The sequence below is a fragment of the Pezoporus occidentalis genome, unplaced genomic scaffold (genome assembly GCF_034315485.1).
Source record: "Pezoporus occidentalis ecotype Australia unplaced genomic scaffold, CSIRO_AGI_Poc_V1 ctg164, whole genome shotgun sequence".
Taxonomy (NCBI): Eukaryota; Metazoa; Chordata; class Aves; order Psittaciformes; family Psittacidae; genus Pezoporus; species Pezoporus occidentalis.
This window is the reverse complement of record NW_026913466.1, coordinates 3,586,658-3,614,075: the sequence shown is the minus strand read 5'-3', so window position 1 is coordinate 3,614,075 and position 27,418 is coordinate 3,586,658. Positions and strand designations below refer to the sequence as shown.

At 43.8% G+C, this 27,418-nt stretch overlaps 1 protein-coding gene across 2 annotated transcripts in view; it reads right to left on the bottom strand.

The window, feature by feature from the left end:
* Window positions 1–17,663, bottom strand: part of PIK3CB (phosphatidylinositol-4,5-bisphosphate 3-kinase catalytic subunit beta) — a 103,154-nt gene extending 85,491 nt beyond the window's left edge. Inside the window, exon 1 of one of the 2 annotated variants that reach the window (XM_062613228.1) lies at window positions 17,540–17,663. The gene's annotated coding sequence lies outside the window, so the exon portion shown is untranslated. The remainder of the gene's footprint in view (window positions 1–17,539) is intronic. The other variant, XM_062613229.1, reaches the window with a different exon arrangement.
* Window positions 17,664–27,418: the final 9,755 nt, after the last annotated feature.

Genomic DNA, 27,418 nt, shown 5'->3' with positions numbered 1-27,418 from the left:
CTGACCTCCCATAGCCTCTGTAACACACCAGAAGTGGCAGGAGGTCAGCTGATCCACACATCAGGGCAGACAGAGCCCTGCTGTGAATGACTGAGCTCAGTTCCTTCCCCTTTTTGCCACCTAGGCAAGCTGCATGAGTAGGTCCAAACTGGAGAGAGGCCTTAATGCACCAAAGCTCTCCTGGAGCACCGGCTTTGTACATTATCCTGCAGAGTATGACCTCTTCTCTGGCTCCCTACACCTGGGACTGGGGGATTGGAAAGGAGAGTCCCTCTGTACTGAGGCTGCAAGTGTGCCAGTAAGAGTTGGGAACAGAACACTCCTAGCTTGCGACGTAAACCTACACCTAGAAGGTACATCATTGTATTGTACTGTATAATATCTCCACATAGTTAAAACTTTTCCAGCTTCTTAACACAGGTTTTGCAAAAACAGTTCTATTCAGGACTACAAAATAACTTTTTTCATCAAAAAATCTTGAATAGCCAGTGCCTAACAGAACCAGGACTTGTGGCCACATGTAATCTCACACACCACACAGCCAAATCTCCCACCAGCTGTTACCTCGGCTGCCCAATTTATGGGCTTGACCTCATACCCAGTATTAACATATTTGTGTAATAGAAAGCAGCATTGGTTTGTCAGAATTGCCAGGTTTCAGATGAGGCGCTGAGTTCCCTTGTGTTATTTCTGCTGACTTTTCTAATCAAATATAAAGATCCCATGACACATTTTGACAAAAAGTAGGGCACAGCCGGCTTATTTATTCTTTTGCTAAAAATAGGCTTCAATGTCCAGCAGGTTGCAATGTGTTAGATAGCACGTTGAGTCTAACAGCTGCTGTACCTGCCTTGACACAGCTCTATTAGCAGTTCATCTTTGCCATATGTTCATTATGAAAGTCAAACATCAGGCTTCACAATTACTTCAGTAGATCCATTTTATTAAAATGCTTACTAGGATTAGACTATCCAGCAATTGAAAAGGCAATAAAAGACCTTCTCATCCTTACCAGAGGAGTTTCTGACACCCTTCCAAGCACAGCACAGCAGTTTTACATCTCTTGGGTTAATGGTATATTACTGTTATCAGCGAGAGGCAATGACTAAGAGGAGATTTGTTACAGGAACTGGAATTCAAATGATTCAAAGAAACCCACCTTCTTTACATATTTATTTTTCAGCTACCCTTTTTGTCTTATTCTGATAACAGAACGGATATAAGCATGAAAATTCCTAATGATCATGAATAATACTGAGTCTATCACATCTTCTAATGACTATAGATATGAAATATGCTATTATTCCTCTTTTTGGCCTTGCAGAAGACTTTCAACTGATGTTATATCAAGTTTGCTTAGAGAAGTTCATTGTCAAGCCACAGTGGTGTAAGTCACAGTTAGTAAAATTTCATTTTGTGTAGGACCACTGTAAGACAGAAAACACAGAGTCTTTAACCCCAATTTACATGGACGTGGTTACCCTGTGACTCAAATACATTTAGTGACCTTCAGTACACAGTGAGTATCACTCTGGATTTGGTCATGTGCCATTTGTGGACCATGAAAGACTTGCTCAAAAACAGATCTTTCTTTATCTTGGCCAAGTTATATGTCATGTGCCAAAGAAAGAGAGAAAAGCAAATGTGATATATTACTGCTACCATAAAACACAGATAATTCATTAACATTTTGCTAGCCCATAGAAAACCAGGATAACTTCAACCTCGTTGATAATTACGCACTACTAGAAAGCTACTGTATCTATCTACACCTACATATAGGGCAAACTGAAAAAGTTCATGCGAAATGTTACAAATCAGCAAGTACAAGATAAACAAGGGCTACAAGCAACATCACTCCTCTGAAAGTACCAATTCTTAGCTACAAATGGACTTTTATTTTGGATTCCTTATTTAAAATTTCAGGTTTTAAATTCTTCCCTGTGGTGAATGTGCTACAATTTTAATACTATTTATGAGTTCCTATTTTTAAAAGGACTATAAAAGATACATATATCTAGCAGATAGGCATTCCAAAGGCATTTATAGATTTCTTAAGGATGCTTCAAGTTTCTAGAAGCTTCTCTAATACTAATTCACTAGCATCTAATCATATCAATGCCCTTTTGTTATACAACTCTTATCCTACACTAAGATCAGTGCAGAGTCACCAAGACACACTGAAATCAGTGAGAATCAAGAATATTCAGTGCTCTGCTGAAACAACCAGAAACACTTTCTCTCACAGCTCTATTAATTTCACTTCCCATGATCAGGAGCCCTGAGTGCCAGCCTCAGAAAAACCAGCATTCCGACACATTTCAGACCAGCGTCCACAAAGTGTGCAGCCAATGCAGGAGACATTCTGGTAGTGCATCTACAGTACTAGCTCATCTCACAACACTCAGCACAATCTTGGGTTGAATCCTGAATCAGGAAGACTCATGTTATTTCTAGGAATTACATTTTAGGCAGTTTCTTGTAGCTACACATGCATCATCTTCAATTTTCAGTCCACAACAGCTAACGTTACAAAATCTGGGTAGATGCCAAAAAAAAAAGAAAGGTTGGGGCATAGGAGGAAGGATGTATTCTTATTGTTATGCTTACTTTCAAAACTAACACATTAATCCTGCCTTACTGATTTGGAAACTCCAAACTTCGTGCTAAACTGCTTTTTACAACAATGTTTCCAGCTATTGATTACCCAGATCAAAATATGTGTGTGTTTCACCCACTCTGTCTGGCAATCTATCACAAGTCTGAAAGCTTCATTTATATGACTCATATGCCTTTAGATCCAGCAACTGTGCAAATGATGCCAAGTCTCTATTTATCACAGCTTTGTCAGCGAAACAAATCATTCAGCAGGTGAATCATGAAATTACTGTCTGTGTGGATGCTAAGTAAACACAGAGGGGAGCAGAGAGCTGCCAGCTTAACTTCACGCTTCGCAATCTGTCTCTGCCTCCCATCTCCTCCACTGTATCCCTGTGACATTGCTAATATGAGCAGACAAACTTCCTGCCTTTTTCCCAATACACAACCCTTTTGGCTGCAGTTCAGAAAGCCCTTTAGACACATCAGGAAAACTGAAGCATGTGCTTAAGTAGCTTGCTCAGAAGAGAGTGTTTGCTGCATATGCCTCTGAGAAGTGCATCCAATTTAAATGGCTCTACCATTTACTGTGTAGCTGTCCTGCTGCAGGGGGCTCATAGATGGCTTTTGCTTCAATTCTGTTCTACAATGAAGAAAGGCTGGCAGGATATCACTGCTCAGAGAAGGGCTAGGCATCTGGACAAGGTTAGGTCACTTTGCAAGACAATACATTCCAAAAGTTCAGGAAGATGTGGCTGAAGAGTGGTTTCTTTCTTTTTAATTATTCCTGGAATGTACCTTATAGCTACCTTCTCGGGCAATCAACAGCAAAATATTCCAGGGGGAGCAAACAAATTCTTCTGCAAAGCCATTCCTCTCTGCTCCACCCAGGCTGACATTACACAAGTTGAATAATGCATGTCAAGGTATTAAGTAACATGAAAACATTTCCAGTAACTGTTTCTGCTGCAGTCCTTGGCTTAACTGGTATTGCTTCCCTTTGTGATAATGGAAAAACAACTTCCTCAGTTCCTCTGCACCTAAAGCTTATTAATGAAGCATTTCTAGAGGAGGCCACAGAGATTCTGCAAGGGCTGGAGCAGCTCTGCTCTGGAGCCAGGCTGAGAGAGCTGGGCTGGTTCAGCCTGGAGAAGAGAAGGCTCCTGAATGGGAGACCTCAGAGCAGCTCCAGTGCCTAAAGGGGCTACAAGAAACCTGGAGAGAGATTTTGACAAGGGCCTGTAGGGACAGGACGAGGGGGAATGGCTTTAACCTGACAGAGGGGAGATTGAGATCAGACATTAGGAAGAATTTCTTCCCTGTGAGGGTGCTGAGGCACTGGCACAGGGTGCCCAGAGAAGCTGTGGCTGCCCCATCCCTGGCAGTGTTCAAGGCCAGGTTGGATGGGGCTTGGAGCAACCTGCTCTAGTGGAAGGTGTCCCTGCCTATGGCAGCGGTTGGAACTGGATGAGCTTTAAGGTCCCTTCCAACACAAACCATTCTATGATTCCCTACCAATCACTGACTGGAATCTTCCTCCTCCCCTATCTCCCAATATAGATCTTAAACCCCTTGAAACTTACCCAATGAAGCTTAATTCTGAGATGTCCTCTGAAAGTCCCTGCCTGGCCTTAAAGACTACACAGTGGGGTAACTTGATGTCCCAAAAATATTAGAGTTCTGGTAAGGATAAATGACAAAATCCAACTGGAAATAGGCTGGGTTCTTCTCATACCACCAAGGCTGTTTTACATGAGCCATCATGAATCAGCCAACAGTATGTCCCCTCTCCCCAGTTTTGGTTTATGTATTGTCACATGTTTTTCCCAAAGGTGTGAGAACATAGTATTGAGAAGACACAGTCCTTGTCAATCCAGAAGAGGAAATCCCCTTGGAATTTAGTATTGCTTTAGGCATGCACACTGTTTGCACAGCATATGCCAGTAATTCCTTTTACTTCACCGTCTACAACACTCCACCACAGGGACAAATGCAATTCTGAGCTAACCAGCCAAAAGGGGACATGCTTAAAAGCAAAAACATCACTAGGATGAAGATGAGCTCCTGAATCACCTCCATGAGACTCAGAACCATTAGTCCCAAAGGAGAACTACCAAAGGAAATATCTGGGATTTTCCATTGCAATTTGTACTTTCTCAAATTGATTTCTGTAGGAGAGACCTGACCTAGGGTCAAGGATCTGAAGAATGACCAGGAAAAAACACCAAATTCCACTCCAAAAAGTGCTTGGGCAAAAAGTTTGGAGAGAGCTGTTAAGACAGGTGAAGTCATGCATTCTCTATAACTTTTTCCAAGTATAAATTGTTTCTTTTAATGTCCATTAAGTGCACAGGGTGAGAGTTGTGGGGCAAGTTGGGGTTTTTTAATGTGACTTTGATAAGAATTCGTAATCCATGGCACACATGGTCTAACACAAGGTAAGAACATTCAAAGAACAGGAGATTAACAACTTGTTACACTGCTGATCACTTGTCTCCAATACACGTTTTGGAAGACTTCCTTACAAGTGAAGTTAGCTTCCCTGGGCCTTATTATTGAGTTTCAACAAGACTGCTCCCAGAGACAAACTACAGCTAGTGGGAAATGTGCTCCTGTTTGGGCAATACATGGAAAGCAGCAATACCAGAGAACAACCTCCTTCAAACCCTCTTTCCCCCTGCTTATACCAGTAGCCTTTTTGGCCTCATCTCCCACATCTGGATGAGAACAGGTTAGCAGTACTGAATACCACAGCTCCCAGCTCCAAGGCCACCAGCCTGTAGTCAGCTTCCCACCTATGTACAATAACTGCGCACTGATATCAGTGACTGTTCAAAGACAGTAAAGCATAAGGACACAGAAATTATGGCCACCATGGCAAAATCAGATCACAAGAACATGAAAACTATTGTGCACACCTCAGTAACTGATGTGGGTCTGTTTTTCTGTTTGGGCTGATCAGGACAGACACAAAGCAAAAACCAGACCAGAATCAGCCTTTCCTGCTCAGAAAACAGTTTCCAGCACCACAGCAGTGAGTTAATGATTGCATTACAGCTATCACAGGAACGCCAGTGCTCAGTAGGAGTGTTTTGATGAAAGGTTTTGAATAATATTTCCATGATGCCTTTGGTTCCCTCAGAGAAGAGGAACTATTGAAACACCAAACCATCCACAAACACCTCTGGGGAAAGCTTTGGCCAGCCACTGCTTCTTTCCTGAGAAAGAGTAACTCACTGCATTATTAATTCTCTATTCTGTGAAACAACTTCTGTGTGTGTGTCAAAGACTAATAAAACTACTAATTTCCAGACTCTAAGAACATTACTGCCAGGACTAAGTGGACTTTTGGATGTACCAGTGGCTTCTAGACTTTGCAAGTACTTGTATTCAACTGAAAAGCTGCTTATTTTTCAGTCAAGGCACTGAGGGCACCAAAGCTCAGGTACAGAATCCCAGACTGGTCTGGGTTGGAAGCGACCTCAAAGCTCATCCAGTTCCAGCCCCTTGCCACGGGCAGGGACACCTTCCACTAGAGCAGGTTGCTCCAAGCCTCGTCCAACCTGGCCTTGAACACTGCCAGCGATGGGGCAGCCACAGCTTCTCTGGGCACCCTGTGCCAGCGCCTCAGCACCCTCACAGGGAAGAACTCCTTCCTTATATTTAATCTGAACTTCCCCTGTTTAAGTTTAAACCCATTACTTCTTGTCCTATCACTACAGTCCCTGATTAAGAGCCGCTCTCCAGTACCCTTGTAGGGCCCCTTCAGATATTGGAATCTCTGGGCTCTCCACGCAGCCTTCTCTTCTCCAGGCTGAACAGCCCCAACTTTCTCAGCCTGTCTTCATACGGGAGGTGCTCCAGCCCCTGATCATCCCTGTGGCCTCCTGTGGACTTGCTCCAGCAAGTCCTTCTTATGCTGGGGACACCAGGGGAATGTGATGACAGCAAAAGAAATGCATTTGCACTCTCCTTTACTCCTCCACCACCATCGTCTGCAAACAGGACACATGTCCCCCAGCTCCTGCCCAGAGACATCTCTGCAGGGCCCTGGGGAAGAGGCAGGAATCTGCCACAGCCTCTGCACAAGCAGCACATGGGCTAAAGCATGACATGGTGCTGCAGACAGAGAGAAGAGGGGCTTTATAGGTATGCACAGTGCACACATGCATAGATCAATGTAATCCACACCTCCCTGCAACTTCACAGCAATTTGATCTTCTATTTTTTAATACAGGCGAGAAACGACAGAGCTCAGCCTAACATCCACCACAGTGCTGTTGTCAGGCAGGTTCTGGCAGGAGTGCAGCAGCCCCTGGGCAGCAGTACAGCCTCCTAGCCCCCTCTGTATGAGTCCTGTGTACCACATCCTGCCAGGGACCAGGGAGTCTGGGCACTCATCCCACAGAGAATAATGACTATGGAAGGCCAAGACCAGATGACAATAACAGCCCATACACATCTGGATTATGGAAATATCTACGTACCTGTCTATCCATAGATATGTGTCTGTCCTCACCACAGTATGGCAACTCACATTGTTTCAAGAGGGGATCTTTGGGAAGCCTATTTCAACTGCAGTGATCTGCATCCTAAATTGCAGTGAGCTGCTAAAGAAAAGCATGGTGTAATGCCATTAAACAAGAACACGCTGCCTTTAATTATTCCATGCAAATCCAACAGCATTTCTAATGCCACCATACAACTGGCACAAACACAGAATCATTTAGGCCAAAACTTCAAATGCATCCTTACAGTAAGCTGTATTTAAAATTCCTTTTGCCCAGTACAACTTCCAGTTAGGGTCAATCAAACATAGAATCATAGAATAGTTAGAGGTGGAAAGGACATTAAGGTCATCCAGTTCCAACCCCCCTGCCACCTCACACTAGACCATGTCACCCAAGGGGTGATTCACAACAGCACAAAGTATGAAGCGTCAGCTGTCATGCACCTTCAAAATACCATATTTGTTCTCACGTGCCATTAACAACAAATGGATCCAATACTTAACCACAATAGAAGAAAAAAGTCTTCTTCTAGGATGGAACAAGGAGACCAGCAGTTCAAATATCTTCTTACAGCTGCTGCTAAATTGCAGCTATTATAAACGATTGAGTATGAAAGGTCAGAGAGAGAGAGAAGAATTAGTGGAAAAGAAAATGTCTATTTGTGAAATAACTGCCTGTAAACTTCAAAACCATCCTATGCCAATTTCTTTATATCTAAAATAACCTCTGAAAGCGTTATGATTTAACATTAGTGCTTTGCTTTAATAATTTAACTTTAAAACGTGTACTTAACCTTTAAATCTTTACTCTAATACTACATATCCCCCTGAATAAAGTATTAGAGAGTTACATAGCTTGTCTCTTCTCATCTTAGTCACATCTGAAACTACCACTTTTCACAGGTACATGTTAAAAAGAAATACACAGATCTGGAAAACAAGGTCCTGTTACAGGATTGTTACTTTCGAAGATTATGCCATTGTACTTTGTGATTTAATCGTTTTATGCAAACCGAAGAATCAATAATGCTTAGCTAAATTAGCATTTACCACAAACATACCTTGACAAACTGAGCATGATTTTCTATGGCTGTTTTCTCTCCTTCCCCCATGACTTCATCTGAGGGAATAGATACACAGTTCTATGGTGGTTTGCCCATATGAACTCTATTAAAAACTTGATTATTTTGAGTTGTTAAGAATCATGCTACAACCTCCCTCCAAAGATGAAAAAATTCAAACAGAGCCTAATTGCAGAGCTGATTGCACTGTGTAAACCCTGAATTAAACAACAACATAGGAAGACTCAAAAAGATACTTTGTGCTTCTCACTGCAGCCAGTAACAACTCCTCTGGGTGCCTGCCCCTTAGAGCACTGAGCATCATACTGGTTTTCCACACCCTGCTAAAATATACCTGAAAGGTGCTTCTGGATTGATGTTTCAAAGGACAAACTGGCGCCCCATGCTGCACACGGACCCTGAAACAAAAGAAATCACACCCCAGTGAGATAACTCTTAACAAGCACCCAAGCACAGATCTTCAGAGAGAACAGGCAAGTTCTGTCACAAAAGGGGTGCCTCATGGTGGCACACAAACACATAAAGGTTAGATTTAAGGCTGTTGAAGTCAGAAAACTACAAATGAATGGCTCCATAGCAAGTTCACTGTCAGTTCTGCATTACTGCAGTTGCTTGCTTCAAGTCCATTCAATCATAGAATGGTTTGGGTTGGAAGGGACCTTAAAGCTCATCCAGTTCCAACCCCTGCCACAGGCAGGGACACCTTCCACTAGAGCAGGTTGCTCCAAGCCCTGTCCAACCTGGCCTTGAGCACTGCCAGGGATGGGGCAGCCACAGCTTCTCTGGGCAACCTCTGTCAACCTCACCACCCTCATAGAATGTTTTCATAATGTCTAATCTAAATCTGAATATATAATAATAATAATAATAAATAGATAATGACAATTACACATTATTTTTGTTATGTAATAATAACTATTAAAATAAATCTAAAGTTCTTTCACAGATACTGAGATGCTGAGTATCTTAATTAGCAGTCTGCCTTTTTAATGCAGAGTCACAATTAGCTTTGCACTCTGTGGCTGTAGTGATCAATTCCACATACCCACACATGTAACCTTAGACAAATGAGCAATCCTGCTGAGTTCAACTGTCTTTCCAAACCTATCTGTGCTCAGCACATGGCGGGTTCTGTACATTCTGCCCTTTTCCACCCATCCCCTCTTTTTATAGCCTTTCCATCTAGTTGGCTATGATTTTCCAAGGTTTCAAGTTCACCTTTTTCCTTTCAGTTTTTCCTATCCGACCTACACTATAATGATATTAAGGGAGACACTTATTAAAGAACTAGCTTAACTCCATTTCTTTCCACATTGTTTCTCCAAACTGGCTGGCTGAGTGCAGCCTTTCCAAAGGTACTTGGCAGAGGCCGGTCATTTGGCAAGTTGTTTTTCCAATTTTTGTCAGTCTGAGGTTTAAAATCGGTATCAAATGATTTTTGTTACATCAGATTAGAAAAGAAAAGCTTTCTTAGCTGCTCTGAAAGCTTTTAGTCCAAGTCCTTAAAACTGCATGTGACAAATGAAGTACACAGTGGAAAAAAACACACTAGAGCCTGGTTTGTAGCCAAAATTCCACCTAGACACAGAGCAGGAGGAGGAGAAATGTTACAGCTCTCAAACAGCATTTTCCAAGTGTTTGTTAAGAATTATTTTCTCTCTTAATCTCAAATTTAACAGCAGGCTCGAATCAACAATGCTAGATCTGGGCTTGAGGAGTTATTATAAGAGGACAACATCTCATTCTGCTGCTTGTACAGTAAGTTAGGAGTCCATAACACGTGGAGACCACATTGCTTCTTACAGCTTTTATTAATCACCAATTGGTGTGCTGGTTCCGGATGCTAGGGTGGAATCAGGAGACCAGTTCCAGTACCTTCTTACAGCTGCTGTTAAATCAGAATTCTTCTAAAAGATTGAGTATAACAGGTCAGAGAGAGGAACAAAGAGTTTTATTCATGGAAAACCTTACTTGCCTTCAAAGCAAGTCATGTCAGAGATATATGAATACATTTTTATAGCTTGTGCCTAAATTAGAAAGTTAAAAATCTCAATGTCCCTCAAACTCCTTCCCTTCTCTCTGCATTCCCTATTCATTTTTGATGATCCACCATCCCCTTCATTTTTTTTCCTTCCTCTTATCCCTTCTTGACCCTTGCCTCTGCACTCTTCCCATCCTACTGCATCTTGACTTCATGCTCACTTGTAACCACATGTTGGGCTCAGAGATGTAACACACCAAGTTCTGGCACTCTGGAAATCCAGCTGTTCCCAGCTATGGAAAGACCTTCCCATCTTGCCTTCCCCAAAAAAGTATGTGAGGAAAAAGCAATAACAAAAATAGACTGCTTAAAATGATGGTGTCACCTGTCCTGTGTTGCCAATTTAAAGCACAGATCAAACTACAAACTACAAACACAGAATATTCCACAATGGGACTGTGTTTTAGAGGTGAAGAAAATAAGAACATCTCACGTGTGCCATGTGCTTCTGTTACTATTCCAGCACCTCACCTACCTCACAGGAAGAATTTCTGCCTAATGTCTAATCTAAATCTCCCCTCCACCACCTCATGGTGAGCTTCCCATCATCCAGCACCCCCAAGTCCTTCTCCTCAGGGCTGCTCTCAACCCAGTGTGCCCATCCTGTGTTTGTGCTTGGGATTGCCCCGACCTATGTGTAGAACATTGCACTTGGCCTTGTTAAACTTCATAAGGTCCACACAGTCCCACCTTTCAAGCCTGTCCAGCTCCCTCTGGACCCCATCCTTTCTCTTCGGTGTGTCAACCACACCACACAGCTTGGTGTCATTGGCATATTGCTAAGGATGCACTGGATCCCGCTGTCCATGTCAGTGACAAAGATGTTGATTAAAAGGTATGTCCCCACTGCTTCACTTTGCAGGTGTCTCATCTGTCTGCCAGGTCCTGTTTTGGATCAGGCTTTGGCACCACCTTCTTTATACATTTTGACCTCATCCCACTATGAAAGGTGAAGAGTCTACCAGGAGCACAGTCACTACCAGCTCCTTCAGCTTCCTCAGACACTGGCAGAGCAAGACTAACCATGCTGCAGTTCTAACAGTGCATCTCTAGGGGAAAAGACAAGCTGTGTATGTGCACACAAATGTCCATATTCAAAACAAACAGGACCACCCTTCCAATGATCTCCCAACAAAATGAGTAAAAAGGTAGAATCTAGATCTCCTAATTAAGCTGTGTTCAAATACACTTCATAACAAGGTGAGAAATATGTCAATTTAATACTGTAAACATGACTGAGAAAAATTGTCAGAGGCAAAATTCACAAGGAAAAAGACCATTTCCTCACCCCCTGACTTTTGGAACTACACCAGGACAAGGTTGCTGGGTGAGACAGAAGTGCTAGCCACTCAACAGACTGAACTGGGGGATAAAAAAAGAGAAGGAATAAACAGAAAAGAGTGAAAACTGCTTCTACATGAATATTCAGGGTCATGCAAACCAGACTGTGGTTCAAAACCACTTCTGCACACTTGCCAAACTAAAGTTTCCCAGTCAAGCAGGGCAGTTGTTTTCTGAGGTGTAGTAAGATACAGATAGCAACTTTTGACTTGGAAAGAAGAGACAGTAAGGGCAAGATGCAAATATCTAGCTGGATAGAAAACTGGCTACAAGGACAACCTCTAAAAGAGGTAAAGGAAGGCACAGCAGCTACTCCAATCTATGCCCATGTAACCAACCAGAGCTGAAACCACTTAGGTATCTCTAAATGGTACCAACTGCTTCATCGGTAGGTACGAACAAGTTTACAGCTTCAGAAGATTGCAATCTCCCTTGCCATGTGGGAAAGGAAAATCCTTTCTTTTAGAGGAACTCAGTTACTCAACTCTAATTAATCTTCTAAAACAGGAAATCCCTGCCAACACAGGTGGAACTATAATCTGTTGGCTGTGCAGCTGGGGTACATGAAAAGTGGGATTTCTGTGTTCCCATCTCACCCACCAAAACCAGAGCACAAATGCTATAAGTAAAACGTGCAGCTGAAAAGCCTGAAACCAAGCAAGCAGGTTAAAAATTGAAAGGAGGACTATAAAAGTCATTTAGGTCATTTGTAAGAAAGATCCCTACAGTATTAACTAAGGTTTGAGCTCTCCTGAGGAAGCTCCCATTCACATTGAGAGCTTAGTTATAGGGCAAAGGTAATTCACCTGAGTCCGTATTTTAGGAAACAGAGTTGAGAGGACACTTTGCTGACTTCTGACATCACCTGTACTCCTGAAGGAGCCCCGTAATGTGCACTGACAATACCAGCGTCTCTCAGTTATCTCTTTGTGCTCTGTAATTGACATTTTAAACTACACCTTACACTGTTACCTGCTGCACCACATATGAATGGCAGGATAGAAACTTCTTCGCCATTGAAATGTTACTTGCATTAAAACTCAAGCCAAGAAATAGACATTCCTTTTCAATATTTACTTGTCTGCAGCATTTTAATTGTGAAGGCACATAGAAAAGAGAGATATAAGCAATTTTTTACATTGCTACACGTTTCTATCTAATTGCAATCAAAAAGACTTAGGGATCTGTGGAGATGACGCATGCCATCACTGCCTGTAGGGTATGCCCTTCACTTGCACCGAGCATTAAGGCTGCGTTTAAGTTCGCCTTAGGACAAACAATATTTTTCATGACAGCTTTTTTCAAGCCCCACAAAACCATCTGTATGGAAAGAACAACACAAGGCAGACTGCAGCGGAACTTAAAAAACAGCAAAGTTGTGTCTACAGAGAAAACTAACACAAACAGCAGCACCAAAGCTTTGTTTAGACTGGGGAAAGTAAGGCACGATACAAAGGCTGTACGGGTGGGATACTGAAAGGTATGTTTTCATCATAAGAGTAGTGTTGTCATCATAAAACAGCTTGGGTACTTGTAAACACATGAATTGATCTTCACCCATCTGATATGCCAAGACAAGTGAGTAACTAAACTAAGAACAGATTAATCTCCTTTAACCACAGATATACCATCACCATACCTGCTCAATGAGGGAAAAAGATATTTACTATTAATAAAGGTAACAGGAGGGGACACGACCCTACAGATACACACAAGTAGCTCTCTATTTAGGCTATTAGAAGGCTAACCTTTCTCACACATAGATTTCAGTCAACATAATAGATAGGTATTCACATTATTATGTTACTTTCTCATGAATTTGTCTTTTATTGCTCCAGTTTCAAAAGCCATTGAATCCCCAGGACACTTCAGTAGTCAATATAGTATGGTACCAGACAGCAAATGTATGCTTGGAAATTACCTGAATACATGCCAATGGAGGCAGTAAAATGAGTAAGATTACATAGCTGGCCTTCCCTTTCAACCTGAATACTAGTTCCAGCAAGAAACTTATATATATTCACCAAAAAAAGTCCTTCAAAGCCATAAAAGCAATATAATGCTTATGTATATGCTGACAATACTATGTCAGAGCTGTGAGTAATACAACAGAGGAGACTGTAGATAGATCTAAAGTGCAAACTGGTCCAAAAATGCATCCATCCTCTTCACCAGCATTAAGTCCCTTCTCAGTCTGACCTTCATGATTCAGGTTGCTACACTCAATATTGAAAGCAAACATACAGGAACAACTGAAAATATGACATGGTCTAGTGTGAGGCATCCCTGCCCATGGCAGCAGGGTGGAAACCAGATGATCTTAAGGTCCTTTCCAACCCCAACCATTCTATGATTCTATGGAAATAATGGTCCTCGTGGCCATATTGCTGGGGGAAAGTGTTTAACTGAAAGAGAAGACAAAAATTCTTCTGTGATTTAACAGACACGGTCTTCCCCTTAAACTGGATTGGTACGGCACAGAATTTAACGGAAGGTAACTTTGCAGTGCTGAGATAATGTCATGATGTTTTACTTTCTACAAGATGAAATAAATGCCCTGATTTTAGTCACTGTATTAAGTAAGGGGAGGGAAAATTGTATTTTGAATTCAATAAACTACCCTAAATTCCTGCCAAATTACAAGGTTTAGGTCAGCTCTAAAAGGAATTTGTGTCAGCTTGAAGAGGGCAGCTATGTGAAAGATTAATAATAGTGAAAAGCAACCTCTTTAAGAAATAGGAGTAATGCCTGTTGAATTTATCACCACCTGCGAGACTGGTTATGTTAATAATCCTTCACATCATGTCAAGCAGACTGAAAATAATTAATAGTCCACAAACAACCCTCCCACACAAGCTTCAGTGCCAATGTTGTTTTGACTGATTGTAATTAATAAAGAGTGTAATACCGAGCATTCAGGCCTTGAAATGAATTCCTTCTATCCGAGAAAATTCCATGGAGAATAATAATAAACCTACCTCTCCCAGCACTACCCTGTCAAGGACAGTTGATGAGCTCATGGATCACAGTGTCACGGGGGAATTCTGATGTCACTGTTCACAACTCTCTATTAAAGTCCCTTCTATTCATGAAATGGAGAAGCTGATGCCATGTACACACACAGGGTTCCGCCACTGAGCTCTGCTGAGCCACCACAAAAGCTCAGGAGTCAGAGGGTGAGAACGAGGGTTCTGATGCCCGCAGACCTTAGCTGACTGTGCTATTTAGGGGATGCTCATTAAACTCTGAAGGCTACCTGTCTCACCATGCAAGCCCTTTCCTCCTCTTGTCTGAAATAGCTGTGAAACAATGGTCAATTGGCAACGTGTCTCAAGCCAGCAATAAGAAATGTCTGCAAGGACACAGGACTGTGAGAGAGGATGAAGAGGAAAAGAAGGAAATGGTAAATAAAGCACAAGATGGAAATGAGGAAGGTCAGAAGGTTGTTTATTCACGTTTACAATATCTCCAAAATTAAGTCACACACACCACAGAGCTGCAGGTGGCAAACTGCTCTCATTAGAAAAACCACAATGGTTGATAGACAAGGTTCATTTTATCAAGGATCCTGTTTTCAGCGCTGCTCATACTTAGATGTTGCAAAGAAAGGTTCCCAGCAACACTCTTTGACAGACTTAAACGTGATTCCTGCAGGATGAGCCAGAAAAGTTTTGCTAAAATTCACCACCACGTCAGAGAAATATTACACAGGGCAGAGAATAAGAGCCACTATTCAGAACATGCATCCATAGTCATTAACTTTAGAACGTGCTCATGACATTTTTCCCTGCACTTGGTACAGCACACAGCATCCCAGCAGAACTCCTAGGTCCCAAAAACCTTTCATATATGCCCCAAAAGCATGGAAAATAAACCTGGCTACTTACAGCTCTGTTAGCCAAGGAGCCACGCAACTAGTATACAAAGAGTACAAAATCCACCAAGGCATGAAAGGGGCTTGTATTCCCACATACACCATGCAAGCTTTTGGAGCCAAGTGTAAAGATATATAGAGGCCACCTGCTCGGAAAAAAGTGCCACACCAGGATGATGTGGCAGGCAGTGTTTCACTCCTGGATGCTGTCGAGGCAAGAAACAGACAAGACAAACTGCATTCATTTCTCATCCCTCTATGAACACTGGATTTCAATAACTGCTGCCCAAGGCTGCTCAAATCACTCCCTTCGTGAGGTTTTTCTACTGACAATTCTGGCTTTCTCCAAGGAAAATAATACTGAAAAAAGCTTTCCACTAAAAGCAGGCACTGACTCATGGTTTATTTCTAAAACCACAAGATCTACTATTTTGTTTTCCAACAAAAACTTAGGTTTGAAGGGGTGTCTCGCTGGAGCTGTGGTTCAGTCACCCTGGATACATCTATTGATCACCCAACAGGGACATGGTGATGGAGCCCTGTCAGGAAAGGCAGTCTGCTGTGGAGTCAAAGCTGTCAATCAAAAATATCCAAAACTTACAAAAAAATACACCACAAGTGTTGGCAAAAGTAACATGCTTCAGAATTTCCTGCAAAATAATGCATGCAGAGATCAGCTCTGTTCCTTACTATTTCTGGGTATCCACTGCTGAACACAGAGCAAAAAACACCAGGACACAGGAGGCCCCAGCCTCCTCCCATGCCTGGGAACTGCAAGCAGTTAGGTTCCTCCTTTATTTCTTCCCCTCCTCAGGCATCTCAGGTCCAGTACTTGTCCTGTCTTCTTGCCAAAAGGGACTAAGCTCACCAGGGAACATTGTGCATCGTCCTGACAACGTCAAAGATTAACTCACTGATCTCTGTGTTTAATGTACAAAAACTACGACTGGAACATCACATTCAAACATCTAATACAGATTCTCATCCGAGGGCAATGGATAGTGCCCATAGTGCCTCAGTAGTTGTCTGAGCTCTCTTACAGGATGTAATGTCTGTGAGAAGTAAACCCAAGTGCACATGTGCAATCAAGGCTCTGCTTTTATGAGCCCCCCTCCCAGCCTGTTCATGCTTCAACAGATCATTGACTCAAGTAAAGTCCCTCCTGTTACAACTGCCAGTAAAATACAATAGCCTGAAACTGAAAAGACCTCTGGTCTACCAAGAACCCAAGACACGCAATTCTGAAACCAGCTCTTATGATGAGACACTGATTGTCTCAGTGCTCCAAGTAAGCAGCTTAATTGGAATAGGAAAACGGGGTGATTAATCACAGCTAAGGAAAACAAAACTACAGAAGACAAGCAACATTAATGCTTCACATCATTAAAAAAAAGATTTGAGGTTAATGTTCAGGACAGCACACGTGGAAAACATTGACAGAAACACAAAAAGATGGAATGTTGTTTAATTGGTGAATTCTTCCCATTAACACCCTAAACGGTTTGACACATGCTGGCAGGAGGGAGTGCTGGCCTCAGACACGCTGCTAGCTACATTTCCCCACTGCCGGCAGCCACCAGCCTTCCCTGGGGTTTTAAAGTTTCCCGGCTGGAGGCCCTGTTCCCGTTGGTTTCTGGTAAATTGAGCCCCTGCAGCCCCATCTCCGCGGGCTTGGTTCCTTTTCCCCTGGTTTCTTTCTGATGCACCAGCAGCATCTGACCTTTTTCAACCTCAACCCTTCTTCCTCATCCCCTCCGAAAACAGGAAGAGACCCCAGAAGCGCCTCCGGGCAGGGGGGGATCGCCACCGAGAAGGGCTGGGAAGTCACTCAACCGGCATCCACTGCAGTGAGACAAGAGCTCTGCGCAGATGAAGAAGCCCCAGGTACCAGGGAGAGGGCAACGGATCACGGCGGAGCCCACCCAGCCCGCAGCCGGGACCCGCAGCCGCCTGGGCTCAGCTCTGCCACCGCGGTAACCGGTGCCCTCCGGTCCTCTCCCGGCAAGGAAAGCCGCCCCGGGGCTCCCAATCCAGGAAAGGATCAGGGGAAGGTCAAAAGCGAGCTCCGCAGGAAACAAGCCCCGCTGTCCTACCCGCTGTGCTGGCGGGGACCGCGCTCCCCGGAGGCTCGCACCGACAGCGCGTCCCGTCCTGGCCCAGCCTGCCCGGCAGCCCGGCCCATCCCGGCACCGACCGGCCGCCGCCTCTTCCTCCTCCTCCTTCTGTTCCTCCTCCTCCTCGGCGGGGCCCCGGAGGGAAAGCACAATTAAACCGACAGGTTATCGCTGCGCTGGGCTGCGGCGGGGCGCCCGGCTTCCCACAAAGGATTCAGGACAGAGCCTTCTGTTTTTCCAGGCACTTTCCCGAAGCGCTGCTGCCTGCCTCGAGCGCCCCAGGCCAAGGGGGAACGCTGCCTGCAAACACAGACCTGTGTGTGCCCCAGAAGGACCAAGTTACCTGCACCCAGGGCAGCATCCAGGGTTTATAAGCATGGGCTTTTACAGCCGTGACTTTGCACTTGGTAGTGAAATACGGAGTCATGCTAAATGCTACCCAGCTATCTAGAATCATGTAATGGTTTGGGTTGGAAAGGACCTTAAAGCCCACTCACTTCCAAGCCCCTGGGACTTTTAATGCTCCGTGGGGGCAATAGGTTGCAATGAACAATAACTCCAAACCCTCTCCTACAGCTGTGCTGGTCGCAAACAGGGGTCTGAACAGGGCAGGAAAACCAATGTCACAGAGAAAAGGAACCCAAAGCGGCCTCCACCTGGAGCTTCCTTTTCCATGCTCCTGGGGATGCTCAGTGCCAGAGTTCTTCCTCCCATTCGTCTGGGTGGGCAAAAGCCCTCCCTCTCTACCAACAGAGAACAAACTCCAGCTAGCAGTAGCTTCCTTGCCATTTCTTGCAGGGTGCTCCTTCCCTTTCCCTTGAGCAAACATGCCTTTTCCTTCTTTTCCCAATGTACTTGTGACTTCTCCTTAACAACTTAACAGAATAAATCCTGTTGGTTTCTTTCAGCACCCAAAAAAACAGTAGTCCTGTAAGTGGTCCTTTAAGAATCTAAATACAGGCACATATCCTAACACCTGTATAAATCAGCAGCAGACATGATGAAACTCCTATAAGCAGCTGAGAAAGAACAGGGAGGAACACTTTCAATTGGGACCTTATGAAGTGTTCTCTACCAGTCTCAGACACTGCTGGTGCTTTTGAGGTTGTATCTGCATCAGAATTGACAAGTTTTCCATGAAGTATAACTCTCCATGCCTGCCTTTTGAACAGCACTTTTGCCAGCAGCTTTTATGACATCTGTAGTTTAAACCACACTTGGAAAGGATTCTACTTCCTTTTGACACCCCAGTATGACCACTTATGCTAACGGAGCCAATATGTCACCTTAAAAATCCCAGAGAACAAAGGCACTGCTGGCTCTAATTCTTTACTGTGTATCCCTAAGACAGCTCTTAAATCCAAACTTCCCATTTCCTCCCACAGAGCATGCAGAATACTTCTATTCCTCCACCCTCCATCAGCTGTCCCTGCACAGATAATGATCTCCAATAAAGGCTGTTCCCCCTGCACTCAGCACAGCTGTGGCACCCAAGCATCACCTGAAAGGGCAAAACTAAGTACCAAGGTACTGCAGAAACAAGTCTGACTTGCTCAGCTCTTGCCCTTGCTGTGGAGAAATCTTTGACTGTCCACTACCATAGCTGGGTTTTTCAGCCTGCAGACAGCTTGTCTGCCTGGCCTAACTTGCACAGTCCTGACCACGACTTCGTCTCACCCTCACCTAGTTGTCACTTCTCAGCATATTTAGCATTCCTCAGCTCCTGACAATCCCTGCCTCTCCCTCACCACTTCCCAGGATCTTGATATTCTTGTCATTATCTAGTGCTGCCTTGTATCCTCGCTTTTTTGTCTCATTACACACCTTGGGGAGGGCGAGTTTCCTGGAAGAAGGCTTATAGAAAAAGATCTTGCCTCACTATCTGAGCAGGTAAGGGTGCAGGAGCTATTTACATATTTCCTGATAAGCAGTGAGAATGTCCTGATGGACCTGTAAAGTCCAGAAGCAATCGGCTTTGTGTTGTTCCATGTTTCTTGCTTGTCTGTGCTTGCCCAATTCTTACCAACTAACTGTATTACACATACTTTTACATATTCTTATATCATCATTTGGAGGAAAAAGCAGTATTGTAGTCTTGAATTTAGCCATTAAAGAGGTTATGTTGCCAATACTTGGCATTTAAAAATAATGCAAATGACTTTTTCATATTAATTACCAGTTAATTTCTACCTTAACTACTAGGTTGCCACTACATCTTATTTCTATTTCTTATTCACGCAGCCATTAGGGCAAAATTATTTGTGATAATACTAGTTTCAATTCTTTACTGGAAAAGTGGCACATTGCTCCCAAACATCTCCCTGTCAATAGGCAATCTTTACACATTATGAATGCAGATTTCCGAGTGTTTCTTGCTCTATAGCTAACAAGCATGAAAGTAAGACCAAGCTGTGAGATGACTGACTACTAGCGGAGAACCATTTGCTGTCAGCAATGGGCATGACCACTTCTGAAAGCAGAGTCAAAACCCTCTCTGATGAAGATCCTGCGATTCTGTTTTTACTCAGGCCACATTCAAATCAGCCTCTGCTGACAGCAAACAAAACAAAGACTAAGGCAAGGCAGAGCCTCAGAAGAGGATGCAGGCAGCTGTGAGAAGAGAGCATGCTAACTGCCTCCACAGAGGCTGCCGGCTGCTTTCAGGGACCAGGTTATTGCTCTGGTGGGAACTCTCTTGCTCCTGCTAATTTCACCCTTTAATTTTTCATTAGGTACTTGACCTGTTATGACTTTCAAAGCACATAATTCAAAGTTTCATCTTACTCACAGCACTTATGGAGCCCTAGCACTTAGTCAATACCCCTAAGACACCTGCTTTGACCTCAGTTTAGATTACAATAGAAAAATTACCAGTCTGGTCAGCTAAAGTTGTTGGTTGGTCACCAGCCAGTCCTTGACAGCCCACTCATCTTGCCTCAAGCATTCACATGGTGCAGTGCCTATTGCAAGCAGATTAAAGGAGTATCTACTAATTTCTAGTTCTTTTAATGGTTAAAATCAAATCCTGTCAGGGACACATTTCCTAAATTTTGAAAAGGCCTATGCAGGTGCAGTCAGGGCACAACACTGATTTACAGCACTACAGATATGCCATTTGCATAAAAACCATCCACACAGGGAGCAATCACATGGCAAGCTTCCTGCCAAAGAGCAAATGCCACCTCGACCCAGATGAGCCTGACACTAAAACAGTACCTTGAAAGGCTTAAACCATACAACTCCATCCATCCATCTGCTGCCATACCAAATCTCAGTCTAAACGCTCACATGTGAAAATCCTTAACATTTTTTTCTGCACAATTGCACTTATGCATATTCTGGTAAGCTGCTGATGGAAACAGTGCAAGTTCTGAGCAGTTTTATATGTGAGACATATAGAACACATTCAGTTTAACATTGCTGACCTGTTCTTTCACCTTGTGCTCGACTCAAGTAGGGCTGGAAAGGGAACACAGAACCCCTTAGGACAAGGGAAACAGTTTTAAACTAACATAGGGGTGATTGAGATCAGACATTAGGAAGAAGTTCTTCCCTGTGAGGGTGCTGAGGCGCTGGCACAGGGTGCAGAAAAGCTGTGGCTGCCCCATCTCTGGCAGTGTTCAAGGCCAGGTTGGATGGGGCTTGGAGCAACCTGCTCTAGTGGAAGGTGTCCCTGCCCATGGCAGGGGGTTGGAACTGGATTAGCTTTAAGGTCCCTTCCAGCCCCCCAGCGTCCTGTGATTCTATGAACTCCACAGAGCAGGGCAAGGAGGCTGAGAAAGTAGTGGAGCATCCTCTGCTGCAGGGGCAAAAGATGAAGGAATAAGTGAGGAAGAAAGAGATTCTCACATGGAGATCTTCGGGACGGGCAAGCTTGCCAAAAGTGTTTCTGGGTGCTGGCAGTGCTGAAAAGTGAATGCTCACTTGCAAAAGGGAAAGACTGACTAAGGAAGCCCCAGGAAATTACTTTAATCCCCAGCATCAGTCACTCCAGCTGCTCACATGTGGCTCCTCACAACCCGAGGCTCAGCCAAGCAGTGCTGTGAATGTGAGGACATGCTGCACTCACACCGCAGAGTGAGCCACCCGACTTACTCACCTGTGAGCTTTCCGTATGCAGCATCCAGGCTGTCCCATCAGCAGCATTTTCCTGATAAAAAATAGTATTCGTACTGCCAGATGCCAGCAAGATGTTTCCCTGTGAAGAAGCAAGGATGCTTGTGGGGTTTACTTTAAGACAGTCATTGCCTGCAAGGTCATTGTAATGCTTTCTAGAGTCCCTGGGATATTTTTATACTCCTTCATTATAAGGTCTACCAAATGCTACAGAATCACAAGGACTGTAATAACAGCATTACACATTAAGGATGGCTTTAATTACATACACAATATCTATGCAAATGGCAGATAGCATCTTCTGCATGAAAGGCAGGGTTGGTTTGTTTGCTTCTTATCCTCACAGTATGGAATCTTATTGCTTCTTATGACGCAATATTAATTTGGTTAGTCTTAACTTCATTGTTTTGGTTGGCAATTGCATTTCTTAAATACAAAAACCCCCAGTATCATCATGAAATATTTGTCATGGTGGCTCCTAAAATACCTCCATCAGGACTAGAGTCCTATTGTTCAAGAGACTGTGAGGGGGGAAAAAAAAAACAAACCACAAGTAAAACACGGCCAAACAACCCCATCTGCCTTATAATGGGAGGAAGCACCTCTAGAAATTAGAAATGGAGTACAAGTGCCTGTTTGACACCAAAAGCAAAGTTTTTCCTCAACCACGTATTAGTTTCAATACCTTGGCCCAAGTGTCATGCCCAACATTACACTAAATCACTAAAGCAACTTGTGCTTTATAACTTTTCTTTAGCTGTTTCAGTCAGTTTGGTTAAACCCTCAAGCACCATAGATTAAGTTCATAGTGGTATTTCCATGTAAGCCACCAAGAGGTAAAGTAGCTTGACCAAGGTTGTGGCTTTACAATGGTTTACCCTTTGTAACTGTCCTAAGTAGTTGTGCTCTTGCTTGAATAACAGATCAGGCCCTTGCTGAGTCACTGTCACAGTCAAAACTCCAACATCCTGCCACTGAGTGATGGTTAAGGCACAGTACACAAGGGAATGGGGGCCTTTGAATTTTCTACAAGACCCCTAATGTGCCCCCAACTAGGCTTGACCATGGTTTGAGGCAAAAAGCAAGCATTAATTCCAGATTAACACAGCCATCATGGGATACAACTGTTTGCTTGATTATGACTATTCCAGACTATCATGCATAAGGTACAATGTTACATCCATGATGAAGAAACAGAACCAACCCCACAGAGTGCCAGGACAAAGGTTACCAACACAGCTGCAGCTTAGTCCTCCATTCTGCATACCACGGGCCACAGTCTTGATTCCTTATTTCTCTTGCATGCCTTTATCAGTGAAGTTTGATCCCAGATTCTCCCTTGCAGCTCTCGGGAAGAGATTGCTCCCAGACTCTCTCTTCCAGCTGAACAACAAGGGAAACATTCCATGTGGGCTGGGAGAACACATACCCAACAGTGAGTTACACAAGCATTTGTGAGACAGCACTGGAATGTCAGCAAACAGGATCTTTGGGTCTAGCCCCAGCTCTGGAGGCAGAGAGCAGCCAAAGTCATCATAAACAGGAGGCACAATCATAGCAGCAGGTAGGTTTGCTTTGAAAGGTGATGTTGCAAAGCAGGTGAATCTCAGTGCTTATAGCCATAGCTCTATTCCCAGCTGCGTGCACAGCCCACCTGTTGGCAGGGTATCTGCAAAATTGGTGAATGACCATTGGCTCCCTACAGGAAGGATAACTGGCTTTTAGGAGTGTATGTGCTAACAACAGTAGTGGAGCTAATCCCAGTGTGGGATTAGGCATCATGGGCTTCTGAGCAGCAGTAAACAGCATCATGAGTGCATCTTACTTCTTCCCCTACACTCGCTCTTCCCTTGTCATTCTGTGGGCGGGCAGGAGATGTGCCAAATGTGTCAGAGCCACAAGTGCATGACACTGTGAGCCCTGACCTTGTGGCCCTTACGCTGACAGTCAACTCTAAGACACAGACCAACCCAAAAGGAAACGATGGAGGTCCTACCCAGACCATAAAGGACTGCAGGGCTGGCCTCAGAGTGTTTGTTTACTCTGTGGTTTTTAAGTTGGAAAAAAACCACCCTGTAATAACAACAAAGCTTTTGAATTCCCTGCTATGTATAGCAATTCTCTTAGATCTGCCTGCTGCATGTGCTTGTTGATGTCAACGCCCTGTAACTGAGTGCCACTGCCGTCTATCACACACAAGTTCTCATTATGTTGCATAACAAATCACCTTTGTTGCCCAACAGAACGGCACAGTGGATTTTGTTGTTGCCTCGCGTAAACTTTAGTCTTGCAAATTCCATTTTGCACTGACGCATTGCTGCAGCCTGACAAGTGCTTTATTTCTGTTGTTAAGCAGCGAGTTTCATGATACGCAGGCAGGCCCAGATCCTGAAAAACAAGTTTAGGAATACATAAATACACCACCATTATGTCTGCTAAACAATCGGCCACGTGGATGCCCACTGCTGCCGTAACACTGGGTTTAGAGGCTGCAGCTACACATCCTGGGAAGCAGCACCGCTGCACAGTCATTGCCAGTGGTCATCTGATGTTTTCAGTTACAAGAAAAAACAGCAGCATAAAGAAACAAAGAAAGTGGCAGAACAGCAAAGGAATTTTAAACCAACAAAGAATTCATGCTGTTGGCATTTTAATGTTATACCATTCTCTTTTAATAGGTTTATCCAACTGCAGTACATTATCTCTTGTTTTCGGTGTTTAATTACAATTTTAACCGAGTCCTGTTAGTTACAATGCTCATCTATTAAAGAACAAAGTGTGAAAGCGTTAACAAATCAATCTCTATGACTGCAAAATGTTAAACCTCAGCAACATCCATAAGTCTTCTTTATGGATGTTCAGCACATATTTCAGGGGAAGGAAAACATTTATTGTCAGGCTTCAAACAGGGTTTCCTTTCTTTAAAGGTTTTAATTGGCAGCTTTTTCTATTGGCACATGACCAATACTCTGTATAAGTGGAAAAATAGTGGTGATATCTACAGACCAGATTTTGCCACTTCTTATAATGCATAATGGTATCTTATTTTCATGTGTGCTGGCCATACTCTCTACTTGGAGCAATACTGGAAGTTCACTGATAGCTGCTCCCTACTTTCTCTGGACAAACTCCAGGAAGGAAGAAAACCCAGTCATTACACAAGCAAAATTCCATGACATCTGAGAGCTGGCCTGTTGGGATAACCTTAAATAAGGCTAACAAAATCTGCATGATAGTTAGTTTAAAGACACACATATTTTGATGTCCTCTCCTATTCCTTTGAGAAACATCCATTTCAATCTCCAACAGTCACCTCAGACACTCCCCAAATCATTCAGCAATAGATGAACCTGCTTTTTCAATCAGTGTTCCTATTTGTTTTAATGATTATCATTTCCACTGCTCAGCCCATCTTGTACATGGCCAAGCAACAGTCATCAAATAAATCATTGCAGACGTTGTTGGACAATGGGTGAATGAGTTCGCACTGAGGGATTGGGGCTTGTCTCTATTTACTGGCTGTAGTTAGAAACACTTCAAGCCAAATTTCAATTACAGGGGATAAAATAAAGGCCAGCCAGTCTGGGCATTTTAAGAGGTAATTGTACTTTACTAGAGTAATAAGGCATGGTTGTTTTCAGACATCACTGCTCCCAGTTAATGGTGCAAATGCAAAATCTACCTGGGTATTACTGCAAACAGCTTTGGAAAACCTTCTTGGGAATACACAGCTGTGGTTACAGATGGCAATAAGGTGTCTGAATGCTTGAGGTATCAGATAGTGAAAACATTAAAGCTCTTTGTATGAACCTGAGGTATGTGAGCACTGTACAGCTGTAATTATGCAAAACTGTACAGCTATTCTTACAGCTTATGGGAAACAAGTATGTACAATGCAGAGTGGTACCAGGAAGGAAGGGAGACTACAGCCCTGCCTGCTTCAGGTTAAAACACCAGCCCTCACTGGCTACCTCACCTTCACAGAGATACTAATGATACAGGGCTGGGAAAACTAAAACAGAGTTTGAAAGACCAGGGCTTTTCAGGACAGAGAAGTGAGCAAGAGGAGACTTGATATAAGCATGCCCTGGAATGAATAAGGTTAGTATGGGAGGTTGGCTTTTTCCTGGCTTCATGTCTGAGCACAAGAATATGCAAGGAAATGGAAACTGTGGAAAATTCAATCTGAGGAAGGGAAATATTTCTTCACACAGAAACTTAAGGTGACTCTAGAGAGGGTCTGGGCATTAAAGTGAGTGGATAGTAACCCAAGCCCTGCTCATACTTAACATGTTTTGACACTAACAGATATTGTTAAAGTCGCTGCTGTCAGCTCTGACTGGTTACCTCCTTTCCATGATACAAGGCAATTTCAATACAACTTGAAAGGTAGCACTTTAAATTATAAAAATCTCTTTCCATACAGCACACAATTAACCTATGGAACTCACTCCCATGAGATTTAAATTGAGCTGAGATTTCAGACTCAGGGCAAGCGCAGTAAGCATTCAATTAGGTATTTCTAAATGATCCTTTTAAATTCCCTTGGAGAACATGCCAGGCGGTCTGAGGACCTGAGCAAAGGGCAAAGACAGCACAACATACACAGGAGGCAATAATTCATGAATGCTGTATCTTAACACCTGATTTCCCTCCAACAAAAGATGTTGCTGAAATCTCAGCTCCATTGAAGTTGGCAGCAATGCCCTCAGGACCATACCTGCTCCTTGGACTAGTGTGTACCCACAACGTGTGAGCAACAGTTCAATACTTGCCTGTTCCCGAGATTCTCTTGCACCCTCAGACGTCATAAAACACTAAGACTCAGTACTTTTGCTGTCTGGCAGCTCCAAGCAGAGTCAGGGTTCCTCTACACCAGACACTTTACAAATACAGCCTCAGAGCTTTGCAGCTTCCTGTGCTTCTGCTTTCTTGTTTAACGTTCTCATTTGCAACTTCTTTTATTATTCACACACCAAGTTTTGTAACGCACTGACATCTGCTGTGCGTTTGACTAACGCAGCCACTGCAGAGCTGACACGAGCCTTGCAGGCTACATGTAACAGGCCTTAAGAAATCAGAGTTAAGGAAAGGGGGAAGCACAGCGGGAAAACCTGGTGCATTGTTGATACGAGCAGGTAGGAGGGAGCAAGGCCCTTAAGGGGTTTATAACCCTAAGGTTACAGCATCGCGAGCCCTACGCCTCTGGGCTGCGGCCGAACGAGCAGCCCGAGGCTCCCACTACGGCGACACCTGGCGGACAGGAGCGGCAGCGCTGCGCCCCCGGGAGCAGTGTCCGGGCCCGATGTGCTGAGGGCAGGAAGACATCTCCTGTGGGCCTCACACGGGACGAGTGAGCACTGGTTTCAGAGGGGTCAGGCATTGGAACAGGCTGCCCAGGGACGTGGTGGAATCATCAGCCCTGGAAGTGTTCACAAACCGTGTAGACGAGTTGCTTAGTGACACGGTTTAGTGGTGGGAACTGGGGGAATGGTTGGACTTGATCTTAAAGGTCTTTTCCAACCTGGTCAGTTCTATGATTGTATGAAATCTCCTGAAGGTCCTCTGATGCCAAGAGTCACTATTTCAAAGCAGAACAGAGGACAGTTTGAGTGTACGGAGCTTTCAGCCAACACACACAAGTCTTGACATACAATCATTGTGTGAAACAATACTCCAAACCAGCCTAAACAGCAAAACAACTGTGTGGGGCATCCCAGAAAGCATGCTCAGCCCCAGACA